The sequence below is a fragment of the Gobius niger genome, assembly GCF_951799975.1.
Source record: "Gobius niger genome assembly, chromosome: 1".
NCBI classification, from domain to species: Eukaryota; Metazoa; Chordata; class Actinopteri; order Gobiiformes; family Gobiidae; genus Gobius; species Gobius niger.
The window spans coordinates 74,502,346-74,507,505 of NC_136852.1; positions in this window are offsets into that span (position 1 = coordinate 74,502,346).

Here is a 5,160-nt window from a genome sequence, read left to right on the forward strand (position 1 = left end):
GTCTGCAAACACATCAGGACAGTCGTACATAAAACCTTTCTTTATCACTGTTAATGGACTGTGGTGTTTCTCCCGGAGGTTTAAATGACAGAAGCAGAGGGCGGGGCTTCGGGGAGGCTTTGTTATGGCACAGATAACGCGGGACAAACACCACTTTATCATGAAGAATGTCAGCTCGAGTCCTTGGTCGGGTCGACATGACAGCGGCGGCTCAGACACGAAGCCTCTGGGACCTCCCGCTGCTTCAGGGAGAGGTCGCACGTGTGGAGCAGCGTTCCATGTGTTACATTGTGTTTTGTGTCGTTCATTTGTGTCTTTTCGTCTGAGTGGAGGCGGGAGCGCTTCAAGATGGAGTCTGGGGTGTTTGTGAAGTCACATGACACCAGCGAACCCTCACACGTCATCTTAGTCAGCAGGGGCGGACCGGCCATATGTCCAACAGAGGGGCCACCGGTCCCGCCTCAACCGAGCTTTACCCAAATCTAAAAGCTAAAAAGAAAAGCATCAAAATAGCGAGAAAAAGGGGATGAAAAGTCAACAAAAACGTGAGAAAAACAAAACAAAAAATGATATAAAAAAATAATTAAAAATATGACAAAAATGCGGCGACGTGACGAAAAGTTTCCATCACTTTTGTAGGTCTTAGCTTTCAAATGAGGCGTTACATTGTTGATCTCCAGTCGAGACGCTTTTAGATTTGGGTAAAGCCCAGTATAAAAAAACATGAATCTAAAAGGAATTCCGTGGAGTATGGTGCACCACAAGGTTCAGTTTTGGGACCATTATTATTTATTATTTATATGAATGGTTTTGCTTCTGTTTCTACGACCGTCTTTCCCGTTCTTTTTGCTGATGATGCCGATCAAAATAATAATAATAAAAAGCCGAACTGGGGAAAATGCACTCGGTAATGTGAAGGCGGGGGGTAAGAGGTTTAACCTCTTAACTCCCGCCTGAACCGAGAGGAGCTTTTTCCTCACGGCATCAGATTTTTTTTTGGATCATTTTTTTGTTGGGTATTCAACTCATTTTTGTTACTTTTTTGTCAATTGTTAGTCATTTTTTTGATACATTTTTATCAAATTTTTGTAATTTTTTTGTCACATTTTTGTCATTTTTTGTCAATTCAAACAAAAAAAATTGTCGGATTTTTGTAATTTTTTGGTCATTTTTTGTCACTTTTTTGTCATTTTTTCATCAAATTTTTATCATTTTTTCGAAAAACATTTTGTTACATTTGTTTTTATTTTTTTGTCTTTTTTTTTCACATTTTTGTCATTTTTTGTCAATTTCTTTATAAATTTTTTGTCCGATTTTTGTCATTTTTTTTTTGTCATTTTTCGTCAATTTTTTGTAATTTTTTCATCAAATTTGTATCATTTTTTCGGAAAAATTTTTGTTACATTTTTTTTTTGGGTCATTTTTTGTCACATTTTTGTCAATTTTTTGTAAAAAAAAAAAAAAAATTCACATTTTTTAAAAATTTTTGTCACATTTTTTTTATTATTTGTCATTTTTTCAGCAATTTTTCGTCACTTTTCCATCATTGTTTTCGTCTCAGTTTTGTTGCTATTTTCACACCTTTATTCCAGAAGCTTTTGGATTGGGATAAAGCCAAACTGGAGAAAATGTGCTCGGTTCAGGTAAGGGGTTAAAATATGTATTTGTGTCACAAGTGTCACAATTACGCTAATTTGGGCCAGGTTGGTCAGAGTCCAGGGCTGTTCTTTAGTCCCAGTCCTTTTCAGTGAGTGAATCGTTTTAAAGGGATATTTCAGGATTTTTGACACAGAGCCTCAGGAAGCTGATGCCGCTCAGATATAAGTTCTTTTAAATGCAAATCTGGCGTTTAAGTGATTTGCCTCAGGTGCTCCGTGCTCGGGTCAGACTGGTTTTAAAGCAACAGGCCAGTGTTTTTCCACACTGAGATATGTTCTTACCTGAGCTGTGACGAGTTCTTTAGGACCTGTCTGATCTTCAGTCACGTAAACACAGCGCAGACGGCGTTAGCATTTAGCCTCTCCCTCTCTCCTCTATAGCTCCAAAACAGGTCAAGATAGAAGCTACCAAGCTCTTCCACGTTTTCCCTATTTAAATATGGTTACGTGAAGTGTTCCACTACAAAGTATAATTACACACAATTAAACAATGTGGATTTTCTAAGCGGATAAAAGGGGGAACTATATTGTAAGGCGTAGTAATACCAGGAGTAATTTGGCATCCGCACAGTAAAGTGAAGAACGGACAATTTTTTTTTTTTAAATTGACGAAAAAATTACAAAAAAGTGGCAAAAATGTGATAAAAAAAACTGACAAAAGACGGACAAAAAAATGGAAAAAAAAATGATGAAAAAGTGGTAAAAATGTCACAAAAATTGACAAAAAATGACAAAAAAGTTACAAAAATATGACAAAAAATTGACAAAAAATGACGAAAAAATTTACAAAAAAATGACGAATAAATAACAAAAAAGTGGCAAAAATGTGATAAAAAAAAACTGACAAAAGACGGACAAAAAAATGGAAAAAAAATGATGAAAAAGTGGTAAAAATGTCACAAAAATGTACAAAAAATGACAAAAAAGTGACAAAAATATGACAAAAAATTGACAAAAAATGACGAAAAAATTTACAAAAAAATGACGAATAAATAATAAAAAAGTGGCAAAAATGTGATAAAAAAAACTGACAAAAGACGGACAAAAAAATGGAAAAAAAATGATGAAAAAGTGGTAAAAATGTCACAAAAATTGACAAAAAATGACAAAAAAGTTACAAAAATATTACAAAAAAATGACAAAAAATGACGAAAAAATTTACGAAAAAATGACGAAAAAATAACAAAAAAGTGGAAAAAATGTGATAAAAAAAATGATACAAATTTACAAACATTTTACAAAAAGTCTACTAAAAATTAGTTTAAAAGCCCCCAAAATTGATGAAAAAACAAATCTGAATGCTAACGCCGTCTGCGCTGTGTTTACGTGACTGAAGATCAGACAGGTCCTAAAGAACTCGTCACAGCTCAGGTAAGAACATATCTCAGTATGGAAAAACGGTGGCCTGTTCCTTTAAAACCAGTCTGACCCGAGCACGGAGCACCTGAGGCAAATCACTTAAACGCCAGATTTGCATTCAAAAGAACTTATATCTGAGCGGCATCAGCTTCCTGAGGCTCTGTGTCAAAAATCCTGAAATATCACTTTAAAACGATCCACCCACTGAAAAGGAAACTTCAGGGGTTTCGTGTAACTGACAAACAGGGGCCGGACTGGGACTGAAAAACAGCCCTGGACTCTGACCAGCCTGGCCCAAATTAGCGTAATTGTGACACTTCCACAGATACATGTTTTAACCCCTTACCCCCCGCCTGAACCGAGCACATTTTCTCCAGTTTGGCTTTACCCCAATCCAAAAGCTTCTGGAATAAAGGTGTGGAAATAGCAACAAAAGTGAGACGAAAACAATGATGGAAATGGGACAAAAAAGTGATGAAAAATTGATGAAAAAGTGACAAAAAATTGAAGAAAAAATTACAAAAATGTGACAAAAATGTGACGAAAAAGAGACGAAAAAGTGATGAAAAAATGGAGAAAAAAGTGATGAAAAAGAGACGAAAAAATGATGAAAAAGAGACGAAAAAGTGACGAAAAAGAGACGAAAAAGTGATGAAAAAGAGACAAAAAAATAATGAAAAATCAACAAAAAATAATGAAAAAGAGAGAAAAAAGTGATGAAAAAGAGACAAAAAATGATGAAAAAGAGACGAAAAAGTGACGAAAAAGAGACAAAAAAGTGATGAAAAAGAGACAAAAAATGATTAAAAAAAGACAAAAAAGTGATGAAAAATTGAAGAAAAAATTACAAAAATGTGACAAAAATGTGACAAAAATGTGATAAAAAATGGATGAAAAAATGACAAAAAATAAATAAAAAAATGTGACAAAAAAATGACAAAATGAAAAAAAAAGAAAAATATGACAAAAAATTTGTGTAACTGACAAACAGGGGCGGACTGGGACTGAAGAACAGCCCTGGACTCGGACCAGCCTGGCCCAAATTAGCGTAATTATGACACTTCCACAAATACATATTTTAACCCCTTACCTCCCGCCTTAACCGAGCACATTTTCTCCAGTTTGGCTTTATCCCAATTCAAAAGCTTCTGGAATAAAGGTGTGGAAATAGCAACAAAAGTGAGACGAAAACAATGATGGAAATGTGACAAAAAAGTGATGAAAAATTGATGAAAAAGTGACAAAAAATTGAAGAAAAAATTACAAAAATGTGACAAAAATGTGACGAAAAAGAGACGAAAAAGTGACGAAAAAGAGACGAAAAAGTGATGAAAAAGAGACAAAAAAATAATGAAAAATCAACAAAAAATAATGAAAAAGAGAGAAAAAAGTGATGAAAAATTGAAGAAAAAATTACAAAAATGTGACAAAAATGTGACAAAAATGTGATAAAAAATGGATGAAAAAATGACAAAAAATAAATAAAAAAATGTGACAAAAAAATGACAAAATAAAAAAAAAGAAAATATGACAAAAAATGTGTGTAACTGACAAACAGGGGCGGACGGGGACTGAAGAACGGCCCTGGACTCGGACCAGCCCGGCCCAAATTAGCGTAATTATGACACTTCCACAAATACATATTTTAACCTCTTACCCCCTGCCTGAACCGAGCACATTTTCTCCAGGGTGATATAGGGTTTAATATAGAACCTGCAGTTACACGTTTGACCTGAGGTGGCAGTAGTGAGCACAAAATGGCCAACTTGCATTTAGCATCCAGGCCAGGGGCGCCCAAACTTTTTGTCTCCGAGGGCCAAACACGGCGATGTCAAGCGTGAAAAACATAGAACTGCAAATAATAATAGCTACTTTATTTTATTTTTTCGATAACCTATACATTTGCATTTGATTCTGTCCACGCAAATAACCTGCTATATTAAAACAAATGTTAACTCTGGCAAAAGCCTAGTTTTAGTAGAAGAAAATCAACAATTGTAGCAATATAGTACAAAATGTAAAAAAAAACATGTGTATCTACAGCTCCTACAGTGACTTTACCTCATTCGTTTGTTAACTCAAAGAAAATGCCACATTCGATCATTTTGAAAGTGTCAGTTCAGCATCGATTCTTTTATAAGTC